Source organism: Macaca thibetana, chromosome 11 (assembly GCF_024542745.1).
Source record: "Macaca thibetana thibetana isolate TM-01 chromosome 11, ASM2454274v1, whole genome shotgun sequence".
Classification (NCBI taxonomy): Eukaryota; Metazoa; Chordata; class Mammalia; order Primates; family Cercopithecidae; genus Macaca; species Macaca thibetana.
This window is the reverse complement of record NC_065588.1, coordinates 95,407,511-95,422,702: the sequence shown is the minus strand read 5'-3', so window position 1 is coordinate 95,422,702 and position 15,192 is coordinate 95,407,511. Positions and strand designations below refer to the sequence as shown.

Here is a 15,192-nt window from a genome sequence, read left to right as displayed (position 1 = left end):
CAGGAGCAATGAGTTCCATTCCTAGGACTTTAACTATCACCAATGCCCAGATACTTTCAAAACCTCTAAGTTCTCTGTCCTTAACATCAGGCCCATTTTTCCATGTGGATGCCCCACAGGGACCTCAAATCCACTGCTCTTCCCAAATCTGCTGCTTTTCCTGCAGTTCCCATGTCAGTAAATGGCATCACTATTTTTTCAGTCATTTAAGCCAGAAATTTGAATGTCAGCGTTGTCTCCATCTTCTCCTTATGGCATTTTAACACCCAGCTTTGTACTGTTTGTGACTTGATAATATTTCTTTTCATCTCAATAAGAATTTAAGTGAGGTCAAGAAATGTATCATATTTATCATTGAATGTCTGGTTTCTAAACCAATGCCTTGCATATAACAAGTTCTTAACATTTTTCTGCCCGAAGAAACAATAAATTCATTGCTTATGTATTGATTATATTCATAGATGTTTTTAATTATTGGTGGATTCAAATGTGCAAATGAATGAGATCAAACAAGAAAAGAAACAGTGAAATAACGGCATGTGTAGTTCTATAGAGCAAGTCCTCAAGTTACACCATATCCTGTAATGCTGTTTCCTTATGAGGTTGATAAGAAAAAAAAATTGACTCCCAGCCAGGGCCATTGTCTGGTGGAGTTTGCCTGTTCTCCCCATGACTACATGGGTTTTCTCCAGGTACTCCACTTTCCTCCCACATCCCAAGGATGTGCTAAGGCTAGGTGAATTGGCAAGTCTACATGGTCCCAGGCTGGGTGAGTGCGAACGTGGGTGTGAGCATGCCCTGCGATGGGAGGGTGTCCCGTCCAGGGTGCATTCCCACCTGGTGCCCTGAGTTGCCGGGACAGGCGACCTTGAACTTGAATAACTGGGTAAATCATCCTCCTCCTTTGTATTAATCTTTCTTAAATGTATGTATAGCTCACATTTATTTTGATGTTTAATATTAGAAGTGTTTGCTTCTTTATTTAGAAGTTTGGTGATTACTTTTTATGACTAGAAATATACCATAGGAACTGAACTCTTGTTTATATTGATTTGACTGTGGTCAAATTGGTTTCTTTATACACAGTTTCAATTAAAGTTGCAATCTCCAAGAACTTATCCATGACATTGAGGACTTGCTGAATTTAAGAAAAGCTACTGAGAGAAAAACAAGGCATTCAAGTCAGACCTTGACTCACTGCACCTGTGTGTCAATTTCAACTTGTAAGTGGGTAGGGCTGACAATGGAAGGGATTCTGCAAAAATGTCAGCAGGTGATGCTTCACATGGAAGGATGCTTTAATAGCTCTACTCTTACCAGCAGCAGCCCCCACAGAATAAAGAAATCAAGAATTTGGGAGGCTCATGGAGGAATGAACCAAAGTTCAGCAATATATTAGTATATTAGTTCAATGGTTGGATGCTTAATTTAGTTTCCCGTGGCTGCTGTAACAAGTTACCATGAACTTGCTGGCTTAAAACAACATTTTCTTCTCTCCACGTTTTGGAGACAAGGAGTTCAAAATAAGTATCACTTGGGCAAAATCAAGGTGTCAGCAGGGCCTCATTCCCTCCAGAAGCTCTAGAGGATAATATGTCCCTTACCTCTTCTAGCTTCTGGTGGCTGCCAGCATATCTTGATTTGTGTCCACATCACTCCAATCTCTGCCTCTGTGGTCACAATGCCTCCTCCTCTTTTGTCTGCCAAAGCTCCCTTTGCATCTACTTTATAAGATACACGTGTTTGTATTTAGGGCCCATCCAGATAATCCATGGTAATCTCCCCATCTCAGGATCCTTAACTTAATCACAACTGCACAGATCCTGTCTCCTAATAAAGCATAATTTACAGGTTCCATGGATTAAGATCTGATACCTTTGGGGGCTCTTATTCACCCTACTGAAGCAGAAGTTCTGCCTGAGTGCTGGTGTGAAGTAAACTCAGTGCATGTTGGTTGCTGTTACTGTTTTGCTGCTATTGTTGTTACCCTGAGACCAAAAACTGATCCAATACTTCTGAACATACATAAGAGAAGCTCAGGAAATTCGTTACTCTTGCCAGCCCTTGAGTCCTAATAGAAGATCAGTGAATTTCAAATCAAATATTTGTCAAAAATGTTTCATCTTGTATTGTTAAAGTTGCCTGCAGTCATTTTTGACTGCTCATTCATTTTCTTCTATCCTTTCTTTGTGTATATGTGCAGTTACTTTTGATAGTGAGCTAGAAATATGCAGAGTACTTAATTTGAGCATATGAATAGAAGCTTATCTGCAGTCTGGTGGGTGGGTGGGCTCACAGCATTGCAGCACATAATATTATATTTTAATTTGGTAAATGGAATATTAACTTCATTCCCAAAACCTCCTTATGAAAGTGAAAAGATTTGAGTTAGCTACTGGATTTAGAACACCAGGCGCTGTACAGTCACTCTTTCAGGAAAGGGTGCTATATAAAGCTGCATAATAAAAGATTATACTGCATTAAAATATTCTCATATGCACTGTAACCAATTCCATTCCTTTCTGAGATATGCCAACGTACAGAAAAAATTTTTTAAACTTTTTAGTGTTATAAAGTCATTTATATTATTACTTCCTTTGTGGACAAGATAATATAATTTTTATAATTCAAACCCAATTTATTATATGGTACATTTGAATTTTCCCAACAACCACTAGATCGATATTTTGTAATAAGAATAGATATTTCCACATTTAACTCTTTCTATAATTTAGTGTTTTTGCATTTAGTCCCAGCATCCATCCACATTTTTTGTATTTAAATAAATGATAAAGGGGATATCACCACTGATCCCACAGAAATACAAGCTACCATCAGAGAATACTATAAACACCTCTATGCATATAAACTAGAAAATCTAGAAGAAATGGATAAATTCCTGGACACATACGCCCTCCCAAGACTAAACCAGGAAGAATTCAAATCCCTGAATAGACCAATAACAAGTTCTGAAATTGAGGCAATAATTAATAGCCTACCAGCCAACACAAGCCCAGGACCAGACAGATTCACAGCCAGATTCTACCAGATGTACAAAGAGAAGCTGGTACCATTCCTTCTGAAACTATTCCAAACAATAGAAAAAGAGGGACTCCTCTGTAACTCATTTTATGAGGCCAGCATCATCCTGATACCAAAATCTGGCAGAGACCCAACAAGAAAAGAGAATTTCAGGCCAATATCCCTGCTGAACATCGATGCTAAAATCTTCAATAAAATACTGGCAAACCGAATCCAGCAGTACATCAAAAAGCTTATCCACCGCGATCAAATTGGCTTCATCCCTGGGATGCAAGGTTGGTTCAACATAAGCAAATCAATAAACATTGTCCATCACATAAACAGAACCAATGACAAAAACCACATGATTATCTCAGTACATGCAGAAAAGGCCTTTGAAAAAATTCAACACACCTTCATATTAAAAACTCTCAATAAACTGGGTATTGATGGGGCATATCTCAAAATAATAAGAGCTATTTATGACAAACCCACAGCAAATATCATACTGAATGGGCAAAAGCTGGAAGCATTTCTTTTGAAAACCAGCACAAGACAAGGATGCCCTCTCTCACCACCCCTATTCAGCATAGTTATGGAAGTTCTGGCCATGGCAATCAGGCAAGAGAAAGAAATAAAGGGTATCCAGTTAGGAAAAGAGGAAGTCAAATTGTCTCTATTTGCAGATGACATAATTGTATATTTAGAAAACCCCATCATCTCAGCCCAAAATCTCCTTACACTGATAAGCAACTTCAGCAAAGTCTGAGGATACAAAATCAATGTGCAAAAATCACAAGCATTCTTATACACCAATAACAGACAGAGAGCCAAATCATGAGTGAACTGCTATTCACAATTGCTACGAAGAGAATATAAGTTACAAGGGATGTGAAGGACCTCTTCAAGGAGAGCTATAAACTACTGTTCAAGGAAATCAGAGACTACACAAACAAGTAGAAAAACATTCCATGTTCATGGACAGGAAGAATCAATATAGTGAAAATGACTATACTGCCCAAAGTAATTTATAGGTTTAGTGCTATCTCCATCAAGCTACTACTGACTTTCTTCACAGAATTAGAAAAAAACTACTTTAAATTTCATATGGAACCAAGAAAAGAGCCCATATAGCCAAGACACTCCTAAGCAAAAATCTTTTTTATTTAAATGTTTATTTTTTAAAATCTACTGTGTAGAAGCAACAAAGATAGGCAGAAAGATAATGAAAAAGACAGGTCCTAACCCAAGAAGGTCAAAATATCGTGGGCGAAACATTTGTGTAAGAGTAATAGTCACTAAATTTTACTGATTAGTTACTCCATGCCAGGCACTAGATGCCTTATCTGTAGTAGTTAATAAAATGATCACCGAAATCCTATAATGTAAATGCTGTTATTATCCAGGTGTTTTCAGATGGTGAGCGAGGCTTAGAGAAACTCAGTGACTGGCCCTAATTAGTAGATACAGATATTCTGAATCTATCCTGAGCCAACACCCTGAAGCAGCTATAGTGTCCCCAGTATAGAAGACCCAAACAGGGTAGCACCAATGAGGAAGCAATTGATTTTCCTTCTCAGACCAGGGAATAGCCAAAGAAGTTCTTAGGTTGTGTCTTTAAGGGTAGCAACATTTAGGAGTGCTTGCTGTGTGTCAGATATTATTCTAGCACTTTACACACATAAAATTCACTCAATCCTTGCAGCAATCCTACACAATAGAAACTATTGGTATCCCCAGTTTAATGATGAGGAAATTGAAGGACAGAGAGATTAAGTAATCTATCCAAGACCACACAGCTAGGAAACAGTAAAGCCAGGATTACACAGGCAATCTAGCTTAAGAGCATCTTTTTTTTTTTTTTTTTTTTTTTTTTTTTTTTTTGAGATGGGAGTTTCGCTCTTGTTGATCAGGCTGGAGTTCAATGGTGCAATCTCGGCTCACTGCAACCTCTGCCTCCTGGGTTCAAGTGATTCTCCTGCCTCAGCCTCCAAAGTAGCTGGGATTACAGTCATGTGACACTACGCCTGGCTAATTTTGTCATTTTTAAGTAGAGACAGGGTTTCACCATGTTAGTCAGACTGGTCTCAAACTCCTCACCTCAAGTGATCCACCCACCTCAGCCTCCCCAAAGTGCTGGGATTACAGGTGTGAGCCATTGCACCCAGCCAAGAACATCACTTTTTTTTTAACTTCTATTTCAGGTTGTGGGATACATATGCAGGTTTGTTATATAGGTAAACTAGTGTCATGAGGGTTTGTTGTACAGATTATTTTGTCACCCACGTACTAAGTGGTACCCAAGTGGGTACTAAGCCTAGTACCCAACAGTTATTTTTTCTGCTCCTCTCCCTCCTCCCAACCATCACCCTCAAGGAGGTCCAAGTGTCTGTTGTTTTCTTCTTTGTATTCATGAGTTCTCATAATTTAACTCCCACTTACAAATGAGAACATGCAGTATTTGGTTTTCTGTTCCTGCATTAGTTTGCTAAGGATAATGGCCTCAAGCTCCATCATGTTCCCACAAAAGACATGATCTTCTTCTTTTTTGTGGCTGCATGGTATTCCATGGTGTAAATGTACCACATTTTCTTTATTCCATCTGTCATCAATGGGCATTTAAGTTGATTCTATGTTTTTGCTATTGTGAATACTGCTGCAATAAACATCGCATGCATGTGTCTTTATGGGAGGATGATTTATATTCCTCCAGGTATATACCCAGTAATAGGATTGCCGAGTCAGATGGTAGTTCTGCTTTTAGCTCTTTAAGGAATTACCATACTGCTTTTCACCATGGTTGAACAAATTTACGATCCCACCAACAGTGCTCCCTTTTCTCTGCAACCTCACCAGCATCTATTATTTTTTTACTTTTTATTAATAGCCATTTTGATTGGTGTGAGATGGTATCTTATTGTGGTTTTGATTTGCATTTTCTCTAATTATCAGTGATAATAAGCTTTTTTTATGTGATTCTTGGCTAAATGTATGTCTTCTTTAGAAAAGTCTCAGTTTATATCATTTGCGACTTTTTAATGGAGTTATTTCTTTATTTCTTGTGAATTTAAGGTTTTTTTTGTTTGTTTTTTGGGGGGTTTTTTTGTTTGTTTGTTTGTTTTGTTTTGTTTTAGACAGAATCTTGCTCTGTCACCAAGGCTGGAGTACAGTGGTGTGATCTCGGCTCACTGCAACCTCCATCTCCTAGGTTCAAGCAATTCTTCTGCCTCAGCCTCCTGGGTAGCTGGGATTACAGGTGCACGCCACCACACCCAGCTAATTTTTGCATTTTTGGTAGAGATGGGGCTTCACTATGTTGCCCAAGCTGGTCTCGAACTCCTGACCTCAAGTAGTGAACTCACCTCAGCCTCCCAAAGTGCTCAGATTACAGGCATGAGCCACCATGCCCACCCTGTTTAAATTATTTATAGATGCTGTATATTAGACTTCTGTTAGATGCATAGTTTGCAAATATTTTCTTCCATTCTGTAGGTTGTCTATTTACTCTGTTGATAATTTCTTTTGCTGTGGAGAAGAAAAGCATCATTATTAGCCTCTGGGCTAATGAGCTGAACAAATGTCAATCATCAGCATTTTGAAGTCACAGTTGTTAATTTAAAGATTTTGATTCAAGTATTCCATGGTTAAACAATCATCATAGACACAAATATTTTCCAATAGAATTCTCATAAAGATTATGAGAATTGTTTTATTTAACTCTCAATTTTCTATTTCCTAATTGGTGAAATGAAAATGATCATATCTGCCTACTCTGAGGTTATCACGAAGTTTCATTATATATATATGTGAGTTCCTTACAAATTGCAAAGTGTTGTGCAAAAGTATGACAAAGCTGTTATTACTCCATTAACTAGGAATAAAGGAAGAAAGCTTAAAAGTCCAAAAGTGTGTGTAGGGGACTGAAAAGCTAAAACCTAGAGTATGGAAAGGAATGACTATAGGTATAACTAAAGATCACCTTTTAGAGGATCTTGATTGCCATTCTAAAAAGTTTCTTAATTAGAATATACAAATCAATACAAAATCTCTGGCCAGAAGAGTTATACACTCCTAGTTATCCTTTAAAAATAAGAATGTCACCAGTAACATGGAATGGGAGACCCTGGAAAGAGGGAAAGTTCAGTCAAGGGCCTTCTCTGAGAGTCTACCAGTGAAAGGGTGGGGATTGGATCAAATCATGCTATTGGATGAAGAGAAAAGCACAAGTCCAAGACATTGCAGAGGTGAAATAAACCCGACTTTGTGATGTGGAAAGAGACATAAAGATAATTTAGAAGTTTTGTCTTGGCAATTTAATATGTTTCAGGAAGGGGAACTGAATCGTATATATTTAGTCCACTCTTTAAAATATGTTTATTGAGTATTTCCTAATGCTAACACTGCTTCAGGTGTCCCTATTTTATATTATCATTTTTCATCCTCTTTGACCACTCATTCATTAATTAATACATTTAAGAAGTATTTTGAACACAGCGTTTTGTGCCAGATACTAATGAAGAAACCCCTAGATGGTGTAACTGACCCAAGGTCATATCAAATGGCAGAGTCTGGCATCTCACCCTGACCATCTGCCTCTTTCTGCCACTTCCCATTCGTTCAGGTCAGATACTGAGTTTCATTTAGGACACGTTAAGTTTAGGGATTCTGTGGGATGTTGGAAATGCTGATTTTATGCCCAAGAAAAAAAATGGAGATGCAGAATTAGTATCACCCTATATTGGCAATGGCTCAAGGCTTATCCAGTTCTAAAACGCTGCATTAAAGAGGGACTTGAAACATATTCTCAAGATACATTTTAAAGAGCCAATAAAGTTGGGAAATAATATAATGCATACTCGAAGTTCCATATAAGGTTTTATTTTACTACTTGCCTAGGCAGAAAATTATCTGCATTATCTGTGAGCCCTTTGGTGGTGAGGATTGTGTCTTATTTGTGTTTGTAACCCATTATCTATAGCAATGCTTGATATAGAAAGAGCAACCAATAAAAGTTTGATGAATGAATGAATGAAAGAGAAACAATGAAAGAATAAAGCAAACAGGATGATATGGAAAGAGCACATGGCTAGGAGTGGGAAGAATTAAATTGCCCATGATATGTCCATGACCTCTATTTACACATTATTAAAATAGTGGATCATAATGCCAGCTGTACGTACCTCATGGGGTTTGTGGGTGTCAGATGAGTTCAATTTAACAAGCAACAAGCATTTATGGTGTATCTGTTATGTATCTGGTACGTATTATTTACAGTACCTGATACGTAATAGATCCACCATACATACTGTGCCAGGATCAGGGACCTTCCAAGAATGAATAACATGATCCCCACTCTCAAGGAGCTCACAATGGGAAAATAAATGTCACTAATAACAACAAAAAAAATACAAGACGATGATGAATGGGAGAAAGAGATGAAGTGTCTATTTGTGCCTCTAGTATCAGAAAAGCCTTAGGAAAGGAAGGTGTAATGGGAGATATGAAATGTGTGAAGCATCACCCAAATATAAAAGACTAGCATTCTCAAACTAGTTGTTATTTTATCACAGATATATTTAAATTATTTTAATTCGGACATTCCAAGGTCTAACCTATGCATCTAAGAACATGTTGATGATATCCATGAATTCTTAACATGGGCATAAGGAAAGTGTGATTCTGATGCCAGAAGCCTCCAAGTTGAAGTTTCAGCTTCATTGTGGAGTTGCTTTGCCACCTTACACAGCACATTGCATGGGCCTTTATTTCCCCTTCTGTAAAATGGGGATGATTATATCTGTCCTGCCCAATGAGAATTAAAGCAGATATATTATACAAAAGCACTTTATAAATTTCAGAGTGCCATATAATATGTCATCTAGGGAAAAACGCTCACCTTTGTGAACATGCTTTTATTAGAAGTTTAGGGCTGTAATTGCTCAGTCTTTCTGGTAAATCAATCAAATGCTAATATATCCTGAATCTATATCTGAAGCTTATTGTCAAAATTATCCTCAAGCGTGATGATCTGATGCTATTGACACAAGGCATATGAGATCATATTACTGCCACCATCGCCTTGTTGCCATGGTAACCATAGCAGGCTGGCAAGAAAGCTCCCTGACAGTTGAATTGGAAAGAACAAGAAAACAGCCCACTTCCTGCATTAAATGAATTACAAGTACGTGTAAAGAAAGAAAAGAAAATTGCTAACCCTTAATCAACTGCTTTTATTTTTTACACTTATAAGGAATACAGAGCCGAGTAAGGGACCTCGCTTTCCCACACACTGGGGTTCAGCACTTTCATGAGGTTGGAAGGTGGCATTTAGGTATTGGCTATGAAAAAAAAAAAAATCCTTAAAATACACATTAGCTTATATAATAGTCTTCTCTCCCAGGCTTGTGCAGTATTAAGCGGCAGCTGAGTCAAGCCTCTTTCATTTCTCTGGATGCAAAGCCAAAATAGAAAGCTATGAGGACACTAACAAAAGTATCCTTCAAGCCTGAGAAATAGAAATTATACTCTTAAAAATACCTTTTAATATTATATAAGCCAAATAGTGAAGACCTGGGAAATAAGTTCTGACCTGGAAATAAGATTTGCTTTTTCTTTAACTTTGCAGGTCTCTGATACCATTAGAAAATGGAATTTTTAATATAATTATTCAACTTGAAAGTGAATTTCATGGAGGCAGAAGGAGCATTCTGCCATTCTATAGTCAGGTTTTAAAATTCAGTGTTGTTTGGTAAAAATTTGCTGAGTTCTGGCTCCATGCCAGGTACTGAGGACACCAGGTGGATGTAAGACATGGTTATTGTCCTGATTGCCTTCCAGGGGCACAGATGTGTGGGCAGATAGCTTTGATGCAGTGTGATAAGGGCAGTGATGGATAATGGTTTGTGTAAATGCTCCCAGAGCGCAGAGGAAGGCCATCTTAATTAGAATGGAGAGCAGAAAAGGCATCCTGGAGAAGGAGATTCCTGAGTCAAGTCTAGAAAGAAACATAATGGGGTAATCAATACAGTGAAGCAATGGCAATTTTAATAGTTTTTATCAGTTTTTTCCCTTCTTGAAATACTTCAAGTTACAGGAAGTTATCAAACAAAAAAAAAGTAGAAATGCATAACACACTCAGATACACCCAGCATCCTTATTAATGACAAAAGCCATATTTCTGAAAGAACATTTAGTGTTCTAATATTTCTCAGAAATGCTTTTATTTTTCAAGTCAAGCAATAGAGAAACTTCCTGCTTCATATTACTATATAAAAACAAAGTGAATTTTCATTCTTTGCTTTTAAGCTCGACCTAGTGGCACAAAAGAAATGAGCATTAAAAGGGTAAATGACCTAGAATGATGATAAATATTTTAGAACTCTTCAAAATATAATTCTCCAATCAGTGCTACCACTTCTGTCTCCACAGCAGAAAATGTCAGTTTTCATCCAACTCTTGGCATGGTTTCTTGGCTTCCTTTGACATCAGGCAAGATGTGTTTCTATGATAGAATTTATTCCCAACTGCCGTAGGCTTATCTGATTTTATAGTGGCAATTTTGCACCTTCTTAAAAATCTAATTTATTTTACCGTGGGCTGATAGCACCACTCAGTAAGGGATAATTATCCAGTACTCCTCAAGTTAGGAGGTAAAATCCACTCATTGAACTCACGCCTTCACTTGCAGTTTCTCATCTATCTGACAACACCTAGCCAGGTTTCAGCTTTGCTATCAGAGAACTTTAAAAGCAATGTAGAAATACTACCTAGATAACTAGTAAAGATGTGGGCATCTACTCTGGGCCCAGAGTTGGCTCTCTTTCTTATATTTATATTTGTGGTCATAAACCCTGCATCTAATTTCAAGTTCTGTCACTAATTAGCTCTTTGAGTTTTGGCTGGTGTTCCTTTCTCTGGGCCTATGTTGAGTTTTGGCCACAGTTACCTTCTCTGGGCTTCCCTTTCCTCGGCTTAAAGCAAGATGATAGTACTGCATAGAGGTGCTGTGAGGATTAAATGAGATTGGTGAATATCAAAGAGTTTCCCCACTGTAAGGGGCTGTAGATGGAAACGTCTAATGATGCTTTAGTGTATTGGTTAAGATGACATAGTGTGTTGGGTAAGTGCATGAAGACAAATGCTAGATGTAAATGCCAGCTCTAGAATTTCCCAGCTGGGTGACCTTAGTCAAACCTTACATCTCTGTGCCTCAGCTTTTCCTTTTTAAAGTGGGGATAAATGAATAAATAGTAAATAACATTATTAGACACTTACATGTATTTTGAACCCTGCGAAGTAGGCAACATTATCTCCGTTTCATAGAGGAGGAAATTGAGGGTGATGAAATTATTCTTCATTCTCACAGATGAAGAATCCAAGAACCCTAGGAGATAACTTCCTCAAGCTTCTAGCTAGGAAATTATGGACCAGACCTCTGTCTTGGGTGTGTCTGTCTCCAAAGCCCATGTCCTGTTCCACCATACTCTGCTGCATCTAACTCAGGGCCTGGCACGTAATGAAAGCCCACCCATTCATTTCCTTTATGTTTATTGCACTGATGTTATATGTAATAGGCAAGGTAACCAGTAGCCAGCTAAGCCCACAATAGGAATTGCTTTACTTGATGAACCAATTAGCTTCCTTTGTCATTTAATAAAAACAGGCATCCTGAGAGAATAGGACAGAAGCTGGGCAAGTGCTGATGGTTGAATAACAGGACAGAAATGTCCAGAGCTTGGGAACATTCTACAGCTCAGTGTGAGTTCCTTGGCCAGCCAGGGAGCAACCTTGAGGGCAGGTATCAGAGTGAGAAGAGAAAGAAGCTGAAGATAGACCATCAGTTCATATTTAAGCTTTAATTCCACCCGCGTGACAGGAGGCATTTCCTGCTCAATGACAGCTGTGACTTCTTTGAGGCCATTTACTTCCCTTCCTCATTCCCTGTGAGTGGTCAGTACCATGTATCTCACCTTCCCTTCTCTTTGGTCCATTCCATGTATCTTGAGTTCTCATCTTTGCTCTCTCAACCTCTGAAATGCCCTAAAGAAGAACCCTGTTATGCCCATAAAGTGTCCTACTGAAAGCTTTTTCTTTACTCCTTTTCCATTTTTCTGTCACACACCTTTATAATTGTCTCTGTACCCTCTTCTCTGTTCTAAACTTTGTTTCATACTTTTTCTCAGCAACCATTTCTTTAGTCACCTACCTTCTTATCTATTCTCTTTTTAGCTCAAATCCTGTGTTCATAAATAAAATTGTCAATCTTTCGTGAAACAAAACAGAACAAACACTACCTTCTTTATCTATTTAGAATTGGTCTTACTGTCTCTAATCTATTATTTTCACTAATATTAGTACCCAATTCAGTGGCTATGATTGCTGAATGTTATTTATGAACCCCACTCTTTCTTCAGGGCCCCAATTCCTGAAGGCAACTTTTCCAGATTCATTCATGCTTTCATTCATTTATTTATACATTCTTCAAATATTAATTGACTACTACGTGTTAGTTACTGTGCTGACTACTGGGGACATTAGGTAGACAGATGATTACTATCCTCAAGGTACATAGTCTAGTTGGAGAGACAGAGAACTGAACCACTGGCTAAAATGCATTGTGATCACTGCATGGAAGTTTGCACAAAATGCATTTTCTGTCATTCTGGCTTATCTTCACAAGCTGAATCTTCTGTACCTCTTTCAGCATCATCACCTACTATGATGGTTCACTGGAAAAGAGTGACTGGAGTAGGAGTCACAGGGATTAAAGATGCTGCTTTTGCACTAATGTCGCTATGTTACCAGGATAAGGTCATTTGAGCCTCACATCTCTTAATCTGTAAGAAAATGAACCTATTCTTTATTCTTTATATTCTTCCTGGGAGGCCCAGGGAAAGTTTCAGTGAGAAATACACAAAGATATAGATATCCTGGATTTTAAAGATTGAGATAAGTTTAATGTGTCTATAGTTTAAAAAAAAATCTTTGTTTTAATTATTGTGTGTATTTATTTCTGTCTTCGTCTAGCACTTCTGTTCTCTAGATATCTATGTTATTTATCTACTCAGACCTCCCTGTGTCTTTCTGGGAGTACTTTCTTGCAGGAATTCATCTCATTATTGCAGCCTGACAGAGGAAGGAACTGAAATGCACGAAAATTGTGGCTAACCTACAAGTGAGCCTGTGTTATAACTCACTCAACTGAGTGAATCTGCGTCCCAGGCCGAGCAATGTCTGGATAGCTTGGTCTTGATGCAAGGCTAATCGTTTTTAGTTACTAGTTTCCCCTGCATCCTCTGAGTATAAAGATTATTAAGACTGCATAAGGCATTTCTGTTTTCATTATCCTCTACTTTGGTCTAATGTTCCAAAAACGAATGCCAGATTTTCTTTTTATAGAAATAGATACCCCAAAGACAGTCTTTGTGATGTTACAGGCTGTTGAGTATGTCTATCGAACATTTTCATTTGCACTTCATTTATAAGTCTGAGGCAGCACAGTGGAGGTTTCTAATTAATCATCTGGCATTCAGATCGGCTTCTCTGTGCAGGAGTGTATCAGTTTCCCATTCTCATCACTTCTACAGGGCACTGCAACCCAAAGAGTGAGGGTGTAGCTGCTCCCCTTCAAAAATAAGAAACGGCTCCTGAGAGGCAGGTGTAAAAGTGGGGTGATAGGATCACTGTCCATTAGATATTACTGTATTTATTATATTAATTTATTAATTATATTACATCTTAATATTAAAGATGCTTTATTTTATATTTATTATTAATTTCTATATTTTCACTATATATATTTCTTATATCCTGAGTTTACTGTAATTACTTCAGCTGCAGCATCCGTCATTCATCCATCATTGTGGTGTAATGGAGTAGGGAGCGGCAACATTGCAGCCAGAGCAGACGTCTGGACCATAGTTCTTGCTCCAACCACTATTCTCAAGATAGTCAGGGCCAAGACACTTAACCTATCAGCCTTTATTATTCTGTGAGGTATTATAACTGAAAGCTAAATGAGAAAAAATGTTCTACAGAATATAAATCATGATTCTGACTAGTGTTATCAATTAGTAACCAAATTTTAAGACAACTTTTTTGTAGCACAACAAGACAACAATGATTAACAATTTCTTGTATATTCCAAAATGACGAAAAGAGTAGAATTGGAGTGTTCCTTACACAAAGAAATGATAAATGCTTGAGGTGATGGATACTGATTTGATCATTACACTTTGTATGCTTGTATCAAGATATCATATATGTCCCATAAATATGTATAACCATTAAGTACCCATTAAAAAAGACACCTTTCGAAACTGACAACTTTAAAAGCACTTCTTGCCCAACTTTATCACACATATTATTTCTGTTGTATGAGTATACAGGCTTAGCACTCTTAAAACATTATCTTTCAAGACAAAATTCAAAACACAATTTAGAAGAATACATGGCTGTAGTCCACTCAAGTGTAGAAGCACAAGAATCCTCTGACCCTGGTCCTAACTCTGGATTTTAACGAGAAGCACATAGTGGCATCTCAGCTATGAGAACTTCTAATCAGTAACTTTTTAGCTATTCCAAATTTTTTCCACTATGCCATGATGTTGGCTGATGATGCTTAAGTAGACTTTGGTTGTGAAGATACTAGAATAATGGGGAATTTCTTTATCTTGCAAATTAGGCTGCCAGTAGTAATTGATCTCCTAGTGCCTGTTGGAAAAAAATCATCCTCAGATGGTACCAATGAGCATTTCTATTGAAGTAGAGATCTGAGCCCTTGCAGAGACCCCTAGTAAAGGATGTGTCAGGGAGGGTTTCTCACGCCATGTCACAGACTGTCTAAGGTATATGTATTTGTTTGTGCAGAGCTATATTCCTAGAAACCACTCATCTTGTTGGAGACCAACTTCAAAATTGGGTCTTAACCTGAATCAACCTCTTCAAAATCAGGTCACCACCAGTTCTCTCACTCCTTAACTATAAACTACATGAGAACAAGGACTATGCCTGATTTTCTTAACCCCTCTGTCTCTACTGTGTAATAGGGTACCAGGCAGTAGGAAGTAAAATTTTGCTTTTAATAAATTCACCAGAGCAAGGGAATTAGTGTTACCTGTGACATTGGGTTGTCTGTAAAACACTAAAGCTACACCCCCTAAGACTTTCTGA

At 37.8% G+C, this 15,192-nt stretch overlaps 1 protein-coding gene across 14 annotated transcripts in view; it reads left to right on the top strand.

Annotated features, from left to right (window-relative positions):
• Positions 1–15,192, top strand: part of ANKS1B (ankyrin repeat and sterile alpha motif domain containing 1B) — a 1,295,786-nt gene that overhangs the window by 904,091 nt on the left and 376,503 nt on the right. The window lies entirely within an intron of this gene.